The following is a 22,377-nucleotide window of genomic DNA, read 5'->3' as shown; positions in this document are numbered from 1 at the left end:
GAAAGAAAAAGAAAATTGGAGAAAGGAGAAAGAACAGAGTCAATTCTGGATGGTAGATCTGAGAGAAAAGAACCTGCTCCTATTGCCCAAGTTGAAATGCTTCGATCCAAGAAGGTGCGTCTCACGTTTCACCAGTGACGGTTCCCTGTGAGTGAATTCCTTTGCTACGGAGTCCGTCTACTGCAAAAGAGCTTCAGCCAGTATCATCGCTGGGACAAACACGCCTATGGCCTGCTAAATAACGCAGGGCACTGGCCCTTTCAGACAGAGGTTTAGAAGAAGGCTTATATGATTTTGCATTTTTCTCCAACAGAGAGAGCCAGGAAGGAGGGTGGAAACAGGAGGACTTATCACTAGTTAAAAAAAAAAAAAAAAATACACACACACATTCAATAAACAGGAAAATTATTTAAATAAGCAATCCCCAGGAAAAAAATATGAAAGCCAATTTTATTCATAAAACAACTGATTTACTGCATTCTAGCTAAAAGCAGCTTTTAACTCAAGCCTCTGAGATTCTATTTATTATTCAGCAAAATATTCAAGATTATTTAATAAAGGTATCTTTAATACTAATATAGCAACAAGAGCTAATATATGTAAAATAATTATTATGAAAAGTATTATCAATATTTGGGGGAAATAATGTACATGCATAATGAATGGATTTTGCCCCTGGGTTTATGCTTATATCTTGACCTGATTTTGCATGGAGAAATTCTGCATTATAATGAAAGGCAAAATGATCACACGTTATAACTGCGAGTTTTTTATCACTGCTTAGAAGAATCCTAAAACTGTCACCTAAACAGGAAAAAATACACATATTCCATATAAATGTGCATATGGAGAGGTTTATCATTTTCTGAGTGGTGGAAAACACTCGAACACCCAACTGCTTTCAAAATGACAATTATTGACCACGAAGAAGTAAATAAAAAATTTTTGATAGCCAACTATCCCAAAAATACTACTAAGTTCTAAGCAGGAAGGTTTGTGCAGATCTATGTTTCAGTTTAAAGATTCTTGAAGCTGAAGTTCTCAGGCATTTCTCAAATGGCATACACAAACTAAAGCAAATAAAGAACTATTTTTATTTTCCTGAGCCAATGAGGAATTTCCAAACTTTAAAAAACACTCTTTCCCCAGCTTCACCCCCTACCCCAAACTTACAGAGTGAAAAATCAAATTCTATTCAAAAAACATATTAGCATTGCTCTTTGTGTCAAAGCCTGTGACAGTACAAAGAAAAATTGAGGAGTATTCCTCCCCCTCTAAAGCATAGAATCATAAAATAGAATGTGAAATAACTCTGCAATTGTAGTCTATTCTCTTATTTTAGAGATATGGAAACTGAGACTTAAACATAGCAAACTCATTCAAATCTATATTTCCTTATATCTAATGCAGGGAACTTTCTAGAACCTCCCACTTCTGCCCACCAACTTTACCAGGGCAACCAAAGAAGATTCAATGTCCATTGATGATGTCAACTATGTCCACATAAAATCTGCATATCTTCCACTAAGGCGGGTCTGAGGCACTGGGGACCAAGCTGAAGTTACCCTTTGCCATGCTTAGCTTAGACCCCAGTTTGAACAGCAACTCAATTGACCATTATCTGGCACCTACTATGCACAAAGCATGATGCTGGTCACACTCAACATCCTCCGTTCCTCTCTACTGAAATTTCAGGAGTGAAGTTTCCCACCTTAAATGATTCCCAAGGTAAGACAGGCATGTTCAGCATCATCTAAAGAAAACAAAAGTTTCCAAACATTTGCAAGCTCTGGAATTTATGTGTAAGAACTAATGTTTGAGAGGATTTTTTGTTTTTGTTAAATGACTACACTATAAATCTCACAAACTGCATAAATCAGACTTGACTCTAGCCCCACAAGTAAGGCTGGGACGGATTTATGGCGAGGCATGAGAGAAGAACAGTGTGTTTTATTTACCACCTGACATTTACACATGGAGAAGCCTTGTGGGGGTTGGCCTGTGAGGGTTGGGAAGTAATCCACAAGGTTACAATAAATCCACCTGTGAATGGCAACCCACCTTGGGTTAAAAACTTGGTCTCAAATAACCTCAAAGTAATTCTGTCTGGTGGAAGATTCTTTATCCTGATCAGGAATAATGTTGAATTAGAAGTCCAATGTAACAACAGCCACATCTTTCTTAGCTTTAAACACTGCTGATTTATTATTATTATTATTATTATCATTAGCATTAGCATTAGAGAGCATACGTTATGGGCTTTTTCCATCTTCACTGTTGGTATTTGGAGATTTGAGGTCAGTATGAAATGTTTTTACGAACATCTTATGAATTTTGAAATTATGAAAATTTGTCCTGAAGAGTTATTTTGAAAATGTGAAAATGTGTCTTCAAGAGTCTCTTGTCATTAAAGCCCTCTCAATGAATCTTGTCATGGGGATTAACCAAATATTTAATGAACATTTATTATGTGGCAGGTGCATCACCTCATGGAGGGGACAGAAAATAAATAAATAATAGATCAGATAACAAGAAGTGATACAGAGGAAAATTAAGCAGAGTGATGGGGATGCTTTAGTAGACAAGGTGGTCAGGAAATGTCTCTTTGGTAAGGTGGCATTTAATTAGAGACCTGAATGGAGTGAAGGAAGAAGTCATGCAGACAAGAGAGTAAGAACATCGAAGGCGGCCAGGCACAGTGGCTCACGCCTGTAATCCCAGCACTTTGGGAGGCTGAGGCAGGCAGATCATGAGGTCAGGAGATCAAGACCATCTTGGCTAACATGGTGAAACCCCATCTCTACTAAAAATAAAAAAATTAGCTGGGCGCGGTGGTGGGTGCCTATAGTCCCAGCTACTCGGGAGGCTGAGGCAGAAGAATGGTGTGAACCTGGGAGGCGGAGCTCGTAGTGAGCCGAGATCACGCCACTGCACTCCAGCCTGGGCAACAGAGCGAGACTCCGTCTCAAAAAAAAAAAAAAAAAAAAAAAAAGAACATTGAAGGCAGGAGAACAGCCAGGGCAAAGGCTGGAGGTGGGAAGAAGATTGACGTCTTTAAGAAACGCTAGGGAGACAGGAGCGACTGGAGTGGAATGAGTGAGAGAGTCATATGAGACAAGATCAGAGAGGAAACCAGGAGCCAGATCCCATAAAGAAGAGGTGTCCAGTCTTTTGGCTTCCCTGGTCTATTGGTCCATTCACACTGCTATAAAGCTACTACCTGAGACTGGGTAATGTATAAAGGAAAGAGGTTTATTTGACTCACAATTCTGCATAGCTTGGGAGGCCTCAGAAAACTTACAATCATGGCAGAAGATGAAGGGTAAGCAAGGCACATCTTACGTGGCAGGAGGAGAGAGAGAGAAAAAGGGGAAGTGTCAGACACTTATCAAACAACTAGATCTCTTGAAAATTCACTCACTATCACAAGAACAGCAAGGGGGAAATTCGTCGCCATGATCCAATGATGTCCCACCAGGTCCCTCCCCTGACACATGGGGATTATAACTGAAGATGAGATTTGGGTGGGGACACAGCCAAACCATATCACGTGGGCCACATTGGAAGAAGAATTGTCTTGGGCCATGCATAAAATACACTAATACTAATGATAGCTGATGAGCTATAAAAAAATCATGCATAAATTTTATAATCCTTTAAGAAAGTTCACAAATTTTTGTTGGGCCACATTCAAAACCATGCTGGGGCACATGGAGCCCACAGGCCGTGGGTTGGACAAGCTTGATATAAAGCCTTGTAAGCTTTGGGAGGGGATTTAGGAAGCATAAGAAGGTTGAGCCAAGGAGGAACAAGTTGTGATCTATGCTTGGAAGGCCTCACTCTCTTCATGGAGGACAGTTCTGGAAGGCAAGGATAGAAGCTAGGAGACCAGTTAACATACTATTGCAATAGTCAAAGCCAGAGCTAATGGCAATGTATGACAAATTCCCTCACTCACTCTACTTTAATCTCAACTCACTCTGCATACCCCACATGAGTGTCTCACTAACCAATGAACCTATTTTAAGAAAGACAAAAATCGCAGTTAAACCTAGAGCCCAGGAGCTCTGGATAATTTTGAAAAAGTGAAATTTCTGAAAAGTTGTAAGTCCAGAGGATATAAATAAGTCCTTCCCCTTTTGAGACATGTCAAGGATAGTACAGTTGCTTTCACCGTGTGATCCATTCACTAGGATAAGGTGCATCCTACAATGATAGCATTCCTTCCAATAATTTACCTAAGGCCAGTTTGATGCCCAGTAGTTCTAGCTCCTGGGGAAAAGTCCATCCTAAGCCTATTTACCAATGTGTCAAGAAAATAGTACCAGAGACCTCATTGGACTTACTTAAAGCCAAACTAGACTTCATAGAAAGAAGGGGAAAGAGCGTACCAGAGAGAAGGAGAGAGGCTTGGGGTTGCTCTGCCATATTATTTTCCAGCAAATTGGTTTCTGGCTATGTGAGCATATTGGGAAGAACACTTAGGAGTGATTATAACAGAGGAAGGTTGTGGGGGGTGCACCGGCAAGACAGTGAAGAATGGGGCCAAATGGGAGGGAATGGACAAATTAATGATTAAGGAAGATTTTTTTTCTTCTAGGAGTCGTGTCCAGCCTGGCCTCCCAGATTTGAGCAATCTTTCACTGTCAAGAAAGGCTGGGAGATTGATTCAATTAAGATTAGCAGAGTCGGAAAAATGGCGTGGGTTAGTTTTGATTAGTATTGTCTTCTCTCTCATCTCTTGGTGGTGGTGGCCTGAACACACGTGGAGTTTGGCTCTGTCAGGTCACAGGGAAGGCAAGGCCAACTTCCAGAGTGGGGTTCGTGGACCAGGCTTTGGGCTGGAGAGGTGGCATTTCCCTGGTATTTTCTTCTGAGGTCTCTTCTATTTGTCCTTCCTGGGTATGATTTTCTTATAATTAGCTACTTCTTCTGAAGAAACACTAAGGGGGTGGGGAAAATCTGATATATGGGGTCAGTGCTGAGTACAATTCCTTGGAGCAAATAAATGTAATTGGAGGTCTCATTAATTCCGAGGCCATGCCCAGATGCCCTCTCTGATCCATTGGAAGGGTGGGAGAACTTTCCTGGAGAGGTGAGCATGTCTCAAACAAAGAGGGGCCGGCAGCCCCGGCATCTGCTGGCAGAGAATCTCACAAGGCTTGAGGTCCCGGGGTGAAGAGAAGGGAGGGAATAAATCACTCTTGCCTCATCCCACTGCTGCACCAAGAAACCCAGATGCACCTGAGCTGTTGATTTCTGCCCGATGAGTCTTTGCATCTGAGAGCAGCCTGCAGATGCTTAAAATAAATGCACCTTGCAATTTACCACCACCTCTAAATTCATATTCAGACCCTGTGTCTGGATAAGTTTAATGAAAGTGGTACTCTCCGCAAGGTCCCTGGTGGCATTAGTTCACATTACAAAATCATTATACATAATTTGACACTATTGTGCACCGTTAGCTTAGAAAAAGAGCTTGTTTTACAGCTCTGGGGACAGAGGTCCCTCCAGATAAGGTTGGGCTTATGAGAGAGTGAGAGGGGAAAGAAATGCTTCCTTCTGGTTAGTAATGAGGACTTTGATGTTGAATGCGGTGACTCCCTTACACTCATCAAGACAGATATTTAGTCCAAGAAGAAAAAAAATACCAAGTTACTCTCTTAAAAGGCAACCATGGACCATGCACTGAGTCTTAGTACTTTTAAAAGCAAATATTTAATCTGCATTTTAAAGGCCACTCCCAACACCATCACCACCACCCCAGTTGATTTTTGGCTCTATGACATCTTGTTCCTGGTGGCTTGGCACAACTTGCCACATGCTGTTCCATGTGGCCCACACAGGGCTGGAATTTGCGGGGTCTGTACAAGTGAAGCCTTACCAAGTTGTTAGAAGCTAAAATATTTCCATGCCAGTTGGTAAATATGTTGGCCCCTCAATGCCCATGCCCACTGCCTGGGCACCCTACCCTTCCTCGGATCTCCAGATGTCCCCATACCAGCAACTAAGTGCTTAATGCCCAGCACTCCAGGGACAGGCAAGCTGACATGGACTGAACTGTGTCCACCTCAAGATATGTATGTTGAAGCCCTCACCTCCAATATGACCAGATATAGGACTGTTAGGGAGATAATTAAATGAGGTCAAAAGGATGGGGTCACACATAAATGAGTCCTATTGGGACACCAACAAGACTGGTGTTCTTATAACATGAGGAAGACTCACCAGATTGTGTACTTTCTCTCTTTCTACCCACATATAGAGAAAAGGCAGGCAGGATAGTGAAATGATCAGAGTTCTAGAAAAGTTGTGTTGACTACAGAGAGGTGAGTAGGTGGGAAAGAGAAACCCTGGAGTGGGAAGCCCAGTTTTTGTTTTTGTTTGAGATGGAGTCTGGCTCGGTCGCCCAGGATGGAGTGCAGTGGTGCAATCTTGGCTCACTGCAACCTCCACCCCCCAGGTTCAGGTGATTCTCTGGCTTCAGCCTCCCGAGTAGCTGGGATTGCAGGCACTCACCACTACACCTAGCTAAATTTTTTGTAGTTTTAGTAAAGGTGGAGTTTCACCATGCTGGCCAGGCTGGTCTTGAACTCCTAACCTCTGCTTTGGCCTCCCAGAGTGCTGGGATTACAGGCATGAGCCACTGCACCTGGCCTAGGAATCCCAGTCTTTAAGAGGCTGCCATATGAGGACACAGCAAGAAGACACCAACTACAAGAGGAGAAGAAAAGACTTCAACAGAAACCAACCCTGCTAGCACCTTGATCTCTGGCTTCCAGCCTCCAGCACCATGAGAAAATAAATTTCTATGTTTGAAGCCTCCATGGTCTATAGTATTTCGCAACAGTAGCCTGAGATGTTCTGATGGTTTGGCTCACACGCCTTGTACCAGTTCGTCAATACTTTCCTTATCACCTGCTAGCACCTTTTCCTATAAAAAGAGCTCACCCACTTCCCTCTAGCTAACTTCCAAAGGTGACTGTTTCAAAATCAAAATCAGTTCACAATGATCTACCCATGTGAATTTTTGGTCCCAGGTATTGTCTTTCACTCCTCTCTCTCTCTTCCTTGAACCTTTGGCCAATCAGTCAGTCACCCAGCACCCTGGTGCTCACCTCCTCTTTGTGTCTAGCACCTGTCCCTCCTCTCTAATCACACAGATGCCTATTTGGCTCAAAGAGTGATATCTCTCACCCAGACTACCCTGTCAGCCTCCTAAAGATTGCCTTCCTGCCCCAGGCTTTCTCCTTCTCATCCACTCACCTCTCTGCAGTCAACACATCTTTCCTAGAACTCTGATCATTTCACCACTCTGCTTGAAACTCCTCCATCACCCTTGGGATGAAACCTGACCCTGTGTGCAGGGTCCCGCATGGTCTCCCAGCTTTCTTTCACACATGCTGTTCCTTGTGCCCAAAACTACCCTTCCAAGCCCTTCCCCTGGCCAGCTCTTAGCCTCTCAGTGGGGGAATTACCTGCACAGATCTGGTGGGTTGTCATTCTGACATCCCTGAACACTTCTACTGCTGGGGAACTCAGCTCTTCATGTGGAATCTCGTCTCATTGGGATAGCTCTTTTTGTGGGCAAGTCTAATAACTGATTTGAAATCTGCCTTCCTATAAACTCTCCTCACTGGTTTTCCTCATTCCTTCTCCTTGTCCCCAACTCTCCTTCCTTCCATCGAGACTTTTAGATTTCCTTACTTCCATGGGAGTTAAAACATTATTATTATTCACTGATGCATTCAGTGACTGCACTGCCTAACACATAGTAGGTGCCAAGTAAATATGTGTTGAATAAATGAACAAAGGAATATTGAAAATTGACTATTAAAGCTATTATAAAGAGGCCTTAGAGAGTTCAACTTCTTCATTTTACAGACGACCAAACTAGGGCTTAGGCAAGGAAAGGGAAAGGCCCAAGGTCACACAGCAAGAAAGGTGCCAGACCAGATCAGAATCTATAGATCTTCATCCCTCTGATAGGACCAAGAGCAAACTGGCAAGCTCAGTCCATTTTCAGATTATTCCAAGCAGGAAGTCGATTGGTCCTTTTCCCAAAGGCATCATTGGGATAATGCAAACTTAAGCAAATGTCCATGCCAGGTTCCATCCCCATTTATTCAAGGGAGTAGGATGCAAGATTGATAAGATTTTAAACGGTGTCATGTTCTGGGCATTCATAACTTGGACTGGAGTGCAGGAAATCCTGTTTGTCTCACAGAGGGAGACAAATGTGCTTTGGAGAATTCCCGGAGGGAAGGAGGACATCATGGGGAATCTCCATCTACATAGGCAAGTCTGGCCTCACTCAGGCAGGAGAAAGAAGGCCCAGTGTGATTCCTTCACATTCCGGAAGTCTCCTGGGTAAATCAGCGTGGGGCAGACTAGGCACTTCACATGGCACAGAGGCCCCAGGCTCCCCACCAGCAGAGAATGGCTTCACCCCAAAACGCCTCCCCTCTCTCCATCCTTGAGGCCCCACCCCCTACAATGAGGAGGAAGAAAGGTTGCGTCCAGAGATTCAAAGGAAATCACACACTCCGCAACCAAGAGAGAGGGAGGAGGGAGATTCCAAGAGACTCAGAGAGGGAAAGATCGTGTCTGAGAGACAGATGGACACACAGACTCTAAATAACCCAACAAAGAGATAGAAAGTGAGACCGAATCTCAATGGCTCTAAATGTAAAATTAAAGGGGAAAAATTAATTCCAACAGAACCTTGAACAGGGCAGACTGCAGTGGCTTATGCCTGTAATCCAAGGACTTTGAGAGGCCAAGGTGGGCAGACAGCTTGAGTCCAGGAGTTTGAGACCAGCCTGGGCAACATAGAGAGACCCCACCTCTACCAAGAAAGAAAGAAAGAATCTTGAACAAAGGAAAAAGAACATAAGAGTACACATTATTTCTCTCTTTCTTCCTCTTTTTCTTTCTTTTATTTTCTCTTTTATCTTTCTGAGTCAGAGGGCAGACTTCAGAAGGACCACACATGAGGAGAGGTGTTCAGCTCTTTAAAGGAATGGTTTTAACTGCAGAGATAAAACACCATGATGATGATAGTCGTGATGCCTGATGTTTATTGAGCGTTTATGATATAAGTTCTGTTCTAAGTGCCTTGCATAGATTTTCTCATTTAACCCTTGTGACCCTAGGCAGTGGGCACTCTGATTATTCCTCTAGTACAGATAAGGACACAGAGGTTCAGAGAACTCATCTTCTGCACAGGGTCCCAGAGCCAGTCCTGTGTGGAGCCAGAATCTCTCCCAGTCCCTAGAGCCCCTCCTCCTAACCCTAAATGGAACTTGGGGCTACAACCTCGGGAATCCCCAGCCATCTCAGCTTGGACTCACCCTTCTGTGTTAGTCTATTCTTGCATCACTATGAAGAAATACCTGAGGCTGGATAATTTATAAAGAAAAGAGGTTTAATTGGCTCACAGTTCTGCAGGCTGTACAGGAAGCATAGCAGCATCGGCTTGGCTTCTGGTGAAGACCTCAGGAAGCTTCTGATCAGATAGAAGGCAAAGGGAGGACAGGTGGTGTCACATGGCAAGAGCAGGAGCAAGAGGGAGAGACAGAGAGAGAGGAGGGAGGTGCCACGCACTTTTAAACAACCAGACCTTGTGTGAGCTAAATGAATGAGAACTCAAGCATTACCCCAAGGAGACCACCAAGCCATTCATGAGGGATCCGCCGCCATGGCCCAACGCCTCCCACCAGACCCCGCCTCTAACATTGGGGATCACATTTCAACACATGATTTGGAGGGGACAAACGTTCAAACCATATCACCCCCATTTATGCCTACATTTACAGTTTACAGTGCATTTTCTCATTGATGTCCCCAGCAGGGTTTGGGAGCTCCATTTGGAAGACCAAGAGGATCCCTGGTCCTTATCTGTCCTTATCCAACCAGTAGGTTGGATACTTTTGAGCTAGGATTTCAAGCTGTCCTCACGCCAGGCGATGTGGAGGATCCTACACTTTTATTCAAAAGTCCCCCTGTAGGCAGAGGGGAGGGAGCAGTAGCCCCGGGAGATCTTGGGGGTCGGGGAAAGAGCCCAGTGGCATACAGAGCAAATGACAAACTTCCATAAAGGCTCATTTTTAATCTGAAAAATTCACGGGTGTTTTGTATTCTACTGCAAAATATGTTGCTAAGAAAACAGAAAAATAATGTTTTTAATTACTTGCCCTGGAATGAAACAGACACTCTCAAAAGATGACCCATGTGTATCTCCCAGCTTTATCCCAAGGGAGAGAAGAGCCCAGTTTGAGCAACTCGAAACTAGTCCAAGTCCCACCTAGCCTTACTTTCAGCTGAGAAGCCTGAGGCACAGAGAGGTAAAGTGTTTTGTCCAAGGCTGCACAGCAGGGTAGGATCTAGGACCCACACCTGCTGAAGCCTAATCTAGGATCCCTATGCCACATGGGACATAATGGTTGCAGACACAGGCAGTCGAGCTGTCACGAACCCCAGCAGGGCCACAAAGCTGCATAATTGCAGGAGATGTCACTCACAAGTTAATAGATGTGTCCGGCACCCCCTGGGGTTGGGCGGTACCTGCATGCCATCCACATCCCCCTTCTTTGCACTTCAGTTTTCATAGTATTAATTCTTATAAAACAGGAATGATAACAGTATCGATTCCATGGGCATGAGGATTAAATGAGATACTGCTTGTGCCTAGCACACAGTAGACCCAAGACAATGAAACTTTTAATGCTACCATCATCTTTACTTAAGAAAAAAGACACCCCTTCTCTTTCCATGGTTCCTTTTCAAGCCAGGCCATGTAGGGGCAGTTTTACAAGAATGCCTTTTCTAGTTATAGGTCATGCTAACCTACCTCCATGGGTTGATGTGAAGCTTAACTAAGTTAACACCTGCAAAAACCTGGAACAAGGCCTGATACAAAATGAGTGTTCACGCCAGGTAAAGTAGCTCATGCCTGTCATCACAGCACTTTGGGAGGCCAAGGAAGGAGGATTGCTGGAGGCCAAAGTTCAAGACCAGCCTGGGCAACATAGTGAGACGCCATCTCTACAAAAATTCTTTTTAAAAATTAGCTGGACGTGGTAGTACATGCCTGTAGTCCCAGCTACTTAGGAGGCTGAGGCGGGAGTTGGAGGCTGCAGTGAGCGGTGATCATGCCACTGCACTCCAGCCTGAGTGACACAGTGAGACCCTGTCTCTAAATAAATAAATAAAACAAATGCTCCATAAGAGCTACCTCTTTCATTATAGAGAGCTATATATCTACATATATGCATGATTATTATTTTATTTTATTTTTTTTTTTTTTGAGACAGTCTTGCTTTGCTACCCAGGCTGGAGTGCAGTGGCATGATCTCAACTCACTGCAACCTCTGCTTCCTGGGTTCAAGAAATTCTCCTGTCTCGGCCTCCTGAGTAGCTGAGATTACAGGCATGCGCCACCACGCCCATCTAATTTTTGTATTTTTAGTAGAGAATGGATTTCACCACTTTGGCCAGGCTGGTCTCGATCTCCTGACCTCAAGTGATCCACTGCCTTGGCCTCCCAAAGTGCTGGGATTGGAGGCATGAGCCATTGTGCCCGGCCATGATGAGTCTTTAATCCAATAAGCATTTATATATTTATGACTAACTTTCATCTTGTATAAAGCCTTATCCCGCCAGCCTTCATTTCACAACGTGTGAATTGGGTTGTTGCTCCTGGTGGATCTCATTTAAGAATGGAGGAACGAGCACTAGGAAGATGACACCAGGAGATCAGTTCTTTCTGATGTCAGAGGAAAGACACTTCTTAATCCAGACCAAGCTGACTTTTCCCCCCAGATCAGCTCAAACCCCCTCTCCTTGAAGGCACGGCAAAGGCAGGCTCCCAGAGCCTTCTGGCTCCATTCAAAATCCCCTTTTCAGAGCTTTGGCAGTTTTATGGCCTTTAATGACCCCCTATTGTACCCTGATTGCCAATCAGGGCACACGTAATGACCAAGCAGCATCACTTAGCCCTTATTCCTATGACAATGGCCAGAGCGGCCAGCTCGCTGTTTTGACATGAGCCGGGTCACAGGGAAAGTTTTCCGGCGGGTGACTTAAAGAGCCTGGACCAGCCAGCACCCTCAACTCCTCAGTTGCTGGGACTTGGACAAAAGAATGAACTCTGAACTTTTCCTTTGACGGATGGAGGTCATTAAAACCATGGTGGGGGCCCCTTCAAAGGCAGGTGTAGACCAGGCCGTCCCTCAAAGTGCCTAATAAAGAGAGAACAGGCGATTGTGTGGGATTCAGAGGAGGGGAACTTCTGAGAGATTCACTCAAGTGGTTCAAAGAAATCAATGGGCTGCCCCAGCCGATTGACAGGGGCCAGAAGTGCTGTGGCCGTCTTTCTGCCACCCATTGAATGGGTGGCTGCCCCAATTGTTCCCAAATAGGGGCTACCACAATAAATGCTTTGGGTTCTTTCATAGATACCCTGGGCCGTGGGGCCTTAGACCAACAAGAGAATCTAGAAAAAGCTTCATCACCGACTCCCATTTTAAATTCCATCCATTTTAATAAAGTGCCAAGAGACCTCCAAGCAGCTTAAAATATTAAAGGTTTCTTTTAAACATCTGGAAGATAACATCTAATTACTAGATAGTGCTCTAGGTTATTAATATGTAATCAGAGCTAATCCCACCCAACACAAACAGCAAACAAAAGCACTATCCTAGAAGTATCATCTTTGCAGAATGTGAAGCTCCAGTGCAAAAGAAGAGAGCTCCCAACGTAGCTTCCAGATGACACAGACACCTCCCCCAGCCCCCATTCCCACCACAGCACAGCACAACCAGCTGGGACCACATGCTGCCCCTGGAGGGGCAAAGCCAGAAATGTTGACCTCCTGGCAGTCAGCAGGACAAGTCAGCGAAATAGATTGACTGCAAATGACTTGAGTCATCGAAGTTCAACCATGAAGGGAAATGAAAGCTTAGGGAATTTCACCTCCCTCTTCTGTTTTTTTTCAAAAGGTGTTTTTGCATTTCACAAAAGGGTCAGGAATTTTGATCCCAAAGGTCCGAGCGGGAATATAAATGGATTTGGATAAGCTAGAAGCCGGGTCTTGGGGGAGTGGTGTGCTGAATGCATCATTAGGATCACTTGCTCGGCACATTACACACGCAGGCACGCAGGAGACGGAATTCGGCACCCCTCTCCTGCCAGGGCGATGGTTATTAAGGGTAACGCGATCGGATGAGAAGGCGGCAAACGGGCAACCACAAAGCCCAGAGGAAGCAGCTGTGGAGACAAATAAGTGAAGGTCCCACCTCCCTGAAATGTACCCACAAGACAGAGCCACATCCTCTGCATTGTCCAAGGACAAATCATCGCGGGTTCCTGGGCAGTTGGTGGTGTCAGCACGGCTGAAGGCAAAAGTGATGACTTGCAGACCTCCAGAAGGGGCACCGCAAACGCCTGATCTGGGGCAAGTCCACTTTAACCCTTCTCTACCTCCTTCTCCCACAAGGAAATGGAGGCAACGGAGCAGTGTCATCATCACTGAGCCAAATAAAGGAAAGAATAAAGAGGCCATGAGGAATCGTAAGGATTTTCTTTCTCTCCAGATCCCTAAGGAAAATGGTCTGACTCCTTCTCATGATTCACCACAGTGTCACAAACATCTCTTGAGCATCTACAAGTGGTGTCCTAGGTGCTGGCGTGATGGGGTAAACAAGACAGACAGCCCTCATTTTCACTGGGAAGGTGGAAGTTAAACAGATAATTCCTCAAATAATGAGTATTTTGAAAGATGCTACAAAGGAAAAAAGAGAGTGCTCTGAGGACCTAAAACAGAAAGTCAAGTAGGTCAGGAAAAGCCAAGTCCTGGGAGCCCGGGAGGCAGAAAGCGTGCAGGTCTCAGTAGAAGTGGTTCTTGCAGCAGAAGGGACACGTGGAAAGGCCCAGTGACAAAAGGGCTATGGCTTGGACTTACCCAACAAGGATAAGATGCCCAGGACAGAGTATCAAATGGCAGCACCTAGAACACTGCATGTAGATGCTCAAGAGATGTTTATGGCTGGGAACAGTGGCTCATGCCTGTAATCCCAGCACTTTGGGAGGCCAAGGCGGGTGGATCACCTGAGGTCAGGAGTTTGAGACTAGCCTGGCCAACATGGCAAAACATCATCTCCACTAAAAATACAAAAATTAGCCAGGCATGGTGGCGCACGCCTGTAATCCCAGCTACTCAGGAGGCTGAGGCAGGAGAATCGCTTGAACCCGGGAGGCGGAGGTTGCAATGAGCCAAGATGGCACCACTGCACTCCAGCCTGGGCAACATGAGTAAACTCCTTCTCAAAAAAAAAAAAAAAAAGATGTTTGTGACACTGCAGTGGATCACGAGAATGAGACCATTTTCCTTGGGAATCTGGAGAAGGGGAAAGTCTGTATTCTTCCTTGTGGCCTTTTTATTCTTTCCTTTATGTGACCAGGACAGGGTAGCAGGGAGTGTCCATCCCAGCTGCCTAGTTCCCTTGCATAGCTGGGGTTGGGGAGGCACCCGAGGCAGGGAACGGAGGGACAGGCTACTATGTAATGGTGGATTCAGGACTTTGCTGCAGAGCCACGTTAAAAGAAGTACAATGGGCTGGGTGCAGAGGCTCATGTCTGTAATCCCAGCACTTTAGGAGATCGAGGCGGGTGGATCACTAGGTCAGGAGTTCGAAACCAGCCTGGCCAACATGGCAAAACCCTATCTCTACTAAAAATACAAAAATTAGCTGGGCGTGGTGGCAGGCACCTGTAATCCCAGCTACTCGGTAGGCTGGGGCAGGAGAATCTCTTGAACCCGGGAGGCAGAGGTTGGAGTGAGCCAAGATCATGCCATTGCACTCCAGCCTGGGCAACAAGAGCAAGACTCCATCTAAAAAAAAAAAAGTACAATAACAACAACTTGAGAAGCAAACCAGTTTGTCTAGCAGATTCAATCCTGTCAGGAGTTGGGGCAGAAATATCTGGAAGTATCTAGAAATATCTGGAAGATGAAGGTCTGTCCAATTCCTGGGCCTGCTGAATCTGCCCTGAGGAAAAGCACTGAAGAACAACTTCAGCCATGAGCTCATCAGATGCCACCTCCTCGGTTCCACAGAGCAGAGGGATGTGACAGTCAAACCTTGCTGTCAGAGCACTCAGTTTAGGGATGACCTATAACTAGTCCCTTTAACCATCTATTCCTAAGCAATTTTGTTTATTGAAAGGTAAAAGTAACATTTGATAACATCGTCATTATTATTATGAGATGGTTATTATAGTCTCATAATTATTAACAATACTAGCATTTTCTCACCATTTACCATGGGTCAGGCACAGTGCCACAATGTAAGCCTCTAATGCTCATAACAACAGAAGAGGAGATATGTGTTATTACTATAGCTATTTTATAGATGAGAAAACTGAGGCTCAAAGGGTTACTTGATCAAACTAATCCAGTTTAGAAAGACAGATACGGAATTTGTATCCAGGTAGTCTGGTTCCAAGAATTTTTTCTTTTCTTTTATTTTCTTTTAAAGAGATGGGAACTTGCTCTGTCACCCAGGCTGAAGTGCAGTGGCAAGATCCTAGCTTACTGCAGCCTCAAACTCCTGGGCTCAAGGGATCCTCCTGCCTCAGCCTCCAGAGTAGCTGGGACTACAGGCGTGCGTCACCACACCCAGCTAATTTTTGTATTTTTTTGTAGGTCTTGCTCTTCTGTCCAGGCTGGTCCTGAACTCCTGGGCTCAAGGGATCCTCCTGCCTCAGCCTCTAGAATAGCTGGAACTACTGGCTTGCACTACCACTCCCAACTAATTTATTTTTCATTCTCGTAGAGGCTGGGTCTTGCTATATTCCCCAGGCTGATCTCGAACTCCTGGGCTCAAGCAATCCTCCCGCCTCAGCCTCCCAAAGTGCTGGTATTACAGGCATGAGCCACCACGCCCAGCCCGGGAATCCTTTCTTTTAACACTGCAGTACTCTACCTTTTTCCTACTAGATAGTAAGAGAGGTTCTGCTCTTTCTACATCTCCCTAAACTCTGATGTCTGTTTCAATCAAAATGGAGAAATGTGGTTTACTAAGAGACTCTGCAAATGTGGGGCCTCTTTCTGAGCCACATGGGGTGGGCAGCCTCCAGGTCATAGGACGCTGCTGCTGGCATCTGGAAGGGCCGCTCCGTGCGAACGTGCTCAGGGCAGCCCTGCGTTTTTACAGGAAACATCTCAGTTAAATATGCAAGCGTGTTTAATTGCAGGGGCTCAGGCAACTTGTTTATCTTCCTTAAACACTGCCAGAGTGGCTCTCGTTTGTTATCTGGGGTGTGAAATGGAGGCTGACAACAATTAATACCTCCTCCCAGGCAGCTCGGCGGCGCTCTGACGGGAAGCTGTGTACTTCCGAGCAGGCGGCTGAGGAGGTGTCGGGCCGAGCCGTCACTCAGGAGCCGAGGGGGGATGAGTGACAGCAGCAGCTGACCGCCCCTCCCGCCGCCTCCTGAGAGGCCCCCATGATAAAGCATCCTGCTTTGTGGTGTAATCAACTTGCCATACATGCATTACCTCCTAATGAGCGCCGTGTTTAAACAAGTGTATAGAACACATCTGTCCGGGCCTTGGGACTCGAGGCTGTGTGACCAATTTCAGCATCTGAAAGTTAAATTAATGGTAAAGGGTTTAATTGTGAGTAAACAATACCACATTAAGGAGCAGTAAACACAGCAGTAGGGACCCACCGACCCGCTCTGCCATCACAGATGCGGCGGCCTCCATGTGACCGTTAATAGTCCCCACCGCCTGGAAGTTCTGACAGTGCCCTGAAGCCCATTTGTCATCTAAATGGTCCGTCCCCTTCTTAAACATCATTTTGGCCCACGGTCCATTCATGGGGCCTGCTGGGTGTTCCTGGGAAAATGGGCAGAAAATCCCAAGGCAAGTGGGAAAAGCCTGGTAAAGTTCCAGCTTCTCCATGGAGGGGCGGGAGGGGGGTGAGGGGGGACACATATTCCCTGATATCCAGGCAACAAGAGTTGGTCCATAGGAGTGAGTCTGCCTTAGACTCCAAGCTTCAAAGGCAATGATTCCAAAACCTGACTTTAAAACACCCTAGGGTGTCACCAACAAAGGCTGCCTCAAAACCAAATTAAGTTCTCTTTAATTAAGGATCATAACATACGCCACAGAACACTCTGTCACGGTAGGGGGAAGGAAGAGACTGTCACATAAAATAAATAGGGTTCCGCAACTCACAAAAATTAAGCATCTCACAGCAAGAGCTCTGCACTTTGCTGATTTGTGAACAGCCATCCTCATTGCCACCTTGGAAACTGCTTGTGAGAGGCAGAGTGGGGGTAAAAGAGAAGGTGGGTTTCTTCCCATAGGAGACAGGCGTGGGTGTTCTCCATCACTGGTCATGTTGGAGGACATCTCCACAGACCAGGCCTTCAAATAGGGAGTTTCTGTCCAGTCACAGGAGCACGGGCTGTGGCTTCCTAAGAGGGGCTGGCCTGTCCCTCTGCACCTTTAACTGTCCCCATCTGACAGGACCTGTATCTCAGCCACAGAGAACATTCCTCTTGTTTGCCTTCCTTGTAATCTGGGCAAAGGGAGTGTGCCATGCGGCCCAGCCTGTCCCAGCAGAACACTGAATTGGAGACTGCTGGGATTGAAGCCTCAGCTATGAATACAGCAGCCCTGTGCCTGCTTTCAGTGCATGGTTCCTGGAGACCCCATGGGATAGTGGATTGATCATGGCCAAGATCAAGCATCGAAGTTTCCAGCCTTTAGGCTTCTCTCTCTTTTTCTCTCTCATCCTTTAAATGTAGACTGATGTGATTTCAAAGACAAAATAGTCTCAGGGTTACACACCCAGACATGAGTCAGAATCCAGTCCTGGCTCTACCACTTTCACCTCTCTGAGCCTCAGTGTGTTTGTCTGTGAAATGAGTACATGCCAAAGGCTTCGAACAGTGTGTGGCCCAGGGTAAACGCTCATTAAATGTCAGAAGCTATTATGACTTGAGCACAGTGGCTCACATCTGTAATCCCTCCACTTTGGGAGGCCATGGAGGGAGGATTGCCTGAAGTCAGGAGTTTGGGACCAGCCTGGGCAACACAACAAGACCCCATCTCTATAAAAAAAAATTTGGGGCCAGGCGTGGTGGCTCACGCCTGTAATCCCAGCACTTTGGGAGGCGGGCGAATCATGAGGTCAGGAGATAGAGACCATCCTGGCCAACATGGTGAAACCCCATCTCTACTAAAAATACAAAAAAATTAGCTGGGCGTAGTGGTGCATGCCTGTATTCCCAGCTACTCGGGAGGCTGAGGCAGGAGAATTGTTTGAACCCGGGGGACGGAGGTTGCAGTCAGCTGAGATCACACCACTGCACTCCAGCCTGGTGACAGCTTAAAACTCTGTCTCAAAAAAATATATAAAATTCAATTAAAAATTAAAATGAAACAAGAAGATATTATGATGGGCATGTGATGGATGCCCCCCACCTTTTTTTTTTTTTTTGAGATGGAGTCTTGCTCTGTGGCCCAAGCTGGAGTTCAATGGCGTGATCGTGGCTCACTGCAACCTCTGCCTCCAGGGCTCAAGCGATTCTCCCACCTCAGCCTTTCAAGTAGTTGGGATTACAGGCATGCACCACCATGCTCGGCTAATAATAATAATAATTATTATTATTATTATCATTATTATTATTATTATTATTTTAAATACAGACAAAGTTTCACCATGTTGGCCAGGCTGTTCTCAAACTCCTAACCTCAAATGATCCACCTGCCTCAGCCTCCCAAAGTGCTGGGATTACAGGCATGAGCCACCATGCCCAACCTGGATGCCCCTTTTGGTAACACCTAATCAAACTGACTTGTAGGAAGAGCTCAAGGAAAAGTGGGACCACTTTTGCATCTGCCTCACCCCAAAGTTGCTGAGTTAGGCCAGGGCATGGATAGAGATTTTTCTCTGCGCTTATAGGTCCACTTATCTCAGAAGCCAAGTGAATACAGCAGCCCCAGGCCGTTGGAATACTGGCTGTTTGACAGGAAGGTAGATTCAACACTGCTGCTGCTGGTTATAGGGGGATCGTCCACAATTGTTCAGAGCTTCAGGTCTCTGTTCCCAACAGAAGGCTCAGTATATTCCCACCTCACGAAACTAGCTGCCTGCCAGCAACAGCTCTCTAGCTGTGAGTCAACTTTTTAGCACTACATTTCTTAGAAAGTTTTCCCAACATGTTGGCTCCTTTTGTATGTTCGAAATACAGGTAAGCTCGAATTTCTATGTCTGACAATCCTCTTGCTAGTGAGTTTTTTTTACTAACCCTTAGTGGTTTTCTATATTTGAGCTGGGCAAATCAGTCTGCCTCTCAGAGACTCCAGAATTTCTAAATAGGAAGGGCCTAGTGGCAACAAACTCATAGAAAGAGGCTGCTAGGGGACCTGTCTAGATCTGTGTGGCAAGCCCACATCTTACTTTGATTTTTTTAGGGGGGTAGAGGTGGGGAGTGGCTTTGGGAGAGAAAGATGTCAAGGATTGGGATTGCCAATGAAGCCTCTTCTTTCTCCTTCCCCTTCTAGGCCACCACTTAGTGCCAATAAACAGAAGGTCTGGTTTCTTCAAAAGAAACACAAGAAATTGTTTCCTGATTTTGCCACAGAGATTGGGTCACAGAGTGCCACCTAAATGGTATTACCATATTTGTGTTGTCGTCTCTTGGTTTGAAATTTATTCCTGGTATGACTTGTGTCTTCCCTTGTTACATCTCTGACACCCAAGCCAATGAGATGACAACCCAGGCTGAGATGTCCCATGTGTCACAAAGGAGTCCTTCAGTATTTCCAGGAATAGTTGGAACCAGCACTCCATCCCCTACCTGGACCTGGCACCGTCTCTACTCTTGTCAGTTCTATACTAATCACAGGAAGAAGGTGGAATTAGTCCAAGCTGGGTTTTCAGAAATAACTTGTAGACATGCAACAGATGTTTATAACCCTCAGAAGGGGAAGGAAACTTGGAAACCCTCTCTTTCAGTGATTTTTTTTCTAATGATTGTCTCTGCCATGAAATTCTAACTTCGAATGAAATCTTTGGCAGGAGCCCAGGGCTGTTCTGTCAAGGTTCAGCTGCAGGACCAGAGCCCCTTCCACCTAACCCTCACTCCTATCCTGATGCTTCCTGAGGCACATCTGCTGTGGTTTCTCACCAGAGAACAGTCTGCAAAATCACTGCACCTTGTCCAACTCCATTTTCCAACTGAGAAGACTTGGCCCAGAGAAGTGCACAGACTTCAGGAAAGTAACACAGCAATCAGACAGACAGACATCCCCAAATATACCTGCTACGGTCCTGGGAGAAAATAGAGACCCATCCCCAAATACCATCATCCTCATCATTCTCTGTAGCCCAATCCAATGATGCTCCAGGCCTGAGATTTTATCCAATGAACACTCTGTACATCTTTAAAAGAGATATGTACTTGTCTTTTTCTCCTTGTCTTTTTTTTTTTTTTTTAAAAAACACAGGCCCCAGATCCAGTCATTCTAAATAGGAAGGAAAAACATAACCCATTGAGGCAATGGATGCTGTTTCTCTCCCTCCTCTGTGACTTTAGTTTGCCTTTAAAGCCCATTTTCACCATTTATTGATTTTAGTTTTCTACTTGTCTATGAATGACAACTTGAATTAAGACAACACAGGCTGAAAAGGCCACTAGGCAGTGCTAAATGGACAAGCTACACTTCGTGGCAGAATGTCTCATGACCGTGCCGCCTTCTGCCTAGCCCCATTCTCTGGAGGAGCTGTGGGCAGACCGACCCCCTCCTGGCCGCCTGGCATGGGGACTGGTTGCGTCAGATCGGAGCTCTGAGATAAGGGTGGGCCAGGGCATGATCATCACCACTGCCAGCCTCGAAGCCTCTTTGCTGACCTGGAGGTGAACTGTGTATCAAAGGGGGCCGTGTCGTTCAACAGCACTTCCAGAAGAGGCGAAAGATCTGTCTCTACTTCAGCCTCCACTGGGCAGAAGACTAAGCCTATTTGCTCTAGGCCCTTCAGACTCGCACTTGGAGAAAGAAAACTCACTGAGTCAGCCCTTATGTAACTCCACTCTCCTCTCTTCCAAACCTCCCTGCTTTGGACAAATATTTGACAGAAAATGCCCTTTTGCAACACCTTAAAAGTTACAAAAATGGTGCACCCTATCCTTTAATCTGTACTGTAAATAAAAAATATTAACACAAACCCTTTAACCCAGAAATCCTACTTTTACAAATCCATCTTAAGAACGTAATCAGGTACGTACCTCATGTTTCTGTAAAGACATTTATTGCAGCGCTGTTTCTAATAGACAAAAGTGGAAACCACTTAAGTACCTAGCAAGAAGGGATTGGCAAATATGGTAAATCTAGTCTATTAAATATTATTCGGTCATTTAAAATGATGATGCTGAACAATATTTATTCACATGGAAAGATATTTACAATGTATGTTACTATGTAAGTAAGAAAAATAAGAAAAAAATACACATAGTTCCCTTCTTAATTTTTTTTTAATTTTTCTGGATACCGTTCTATTGTTATTTGCATAGGAAAAAGAATAAAAATTGAGATAGGCCAAAATGTGAAGATTTGGGAATGTTTTACCTTTTTTTTTTTCTTGAGACAGGGCGTCACTCTGTCATCCAGGCTAACCTGCAGTGGCACAAACTGATCTCGGCTCACTGCAACCTCTGCCTGCTGGGCTCAAGTGATCCTCCTGCCTCACCCTCCCAAATAGCTGGGACCATAGGCTCATACCACCACACCCAGCTAATTTTTTGCATTTTTTTGTAGAGACAGGCTTTTACCATGTTGCCCTGGCTGGTCTTGAACTCCCGGCTCAAACAATCTGCCACCTAGGTCTCCCAAAGTGCTGGGATTACAGGCGTGAACCATGCGCCCAGCCTTCAATCTTTTCTGAATGATTTCTGAATGTACTGATTTATAATCAGGAAAAAAATGATAATGTGATTTTCATGGTGGGTAGGTGGAGTTGAGTGAGCCAAAAAGATGACCTTGAATAGTGCTCCAAGCTGTCCAAGGTCACCCCAAGAGCATTCCTGTTGGGCCATATTGGGACCTGCTTCCTCTTCATCAGCAGCAATACAGCCTGTGCAAGGCACTGCCTACGTTCTCATTACTTCCAACACCCAGTGGCAGGATCTGTACAAGCTGCTCTCATTTAGAAAGCCCTCTCTTACACTAACTACTGGAAGCAGAAAGTTGATGAGCGTTTTTTCTTTTGACCAAATTGGCAGAGAAGACAAAGACCCAGGAGGGAAGTGAAGAGAGTGAGAGAGTTTGACCCAACATCACACCATGCACCAAGAGCC

At 45.4% G+C, this 22,377-nt stretch overlaps 1 long non-coding RNA gene across 1 annotated transcript; it reads left to right on the top strand.

Annotated features, from left to right (window-relative positions):
* The first annotated feature begins 1,489 nt into the window (after positions 1 to 1,489).
* On the top strand, positions 1,490 to 6,825 carry LOC129050799 (uncharacterized). Its single transcript, XR_008514599.1, has 3 exons — positions 1,490 to 1,728; positions 4,601 to 4,705; positions 6,621 to 6,825. It is a non-coding gene; the product is annotated as an uncharacterized LOC129050799 (long non-coding RNA).
* The last annotated feature ends 15,552 nt before the right edge of the window (positions 6,826 to 22,377 follow it).

The sequence above is a fragment of the Pongo abelii genome, chromosome 18 (genome assembly GCF_028885655.2).
Source record: "Pongo abelii isolate AG06213 chromosome 18, NHGRI_mPonAbe1-v2.0_pri, whole genome shotgun sequence".
In the NCBI taxonomy this organism is placed as follows: Eukaryota; Metazoa; Chordata; class Mammalia; order Primates; family Hominidae; genus Pongo; species Pongo abelii.
The sequence above is the reverse complement of the archived record's forward strand: the minus strand, read 5'-3'. Positions and strand labels throughout refer to the sequence as shown.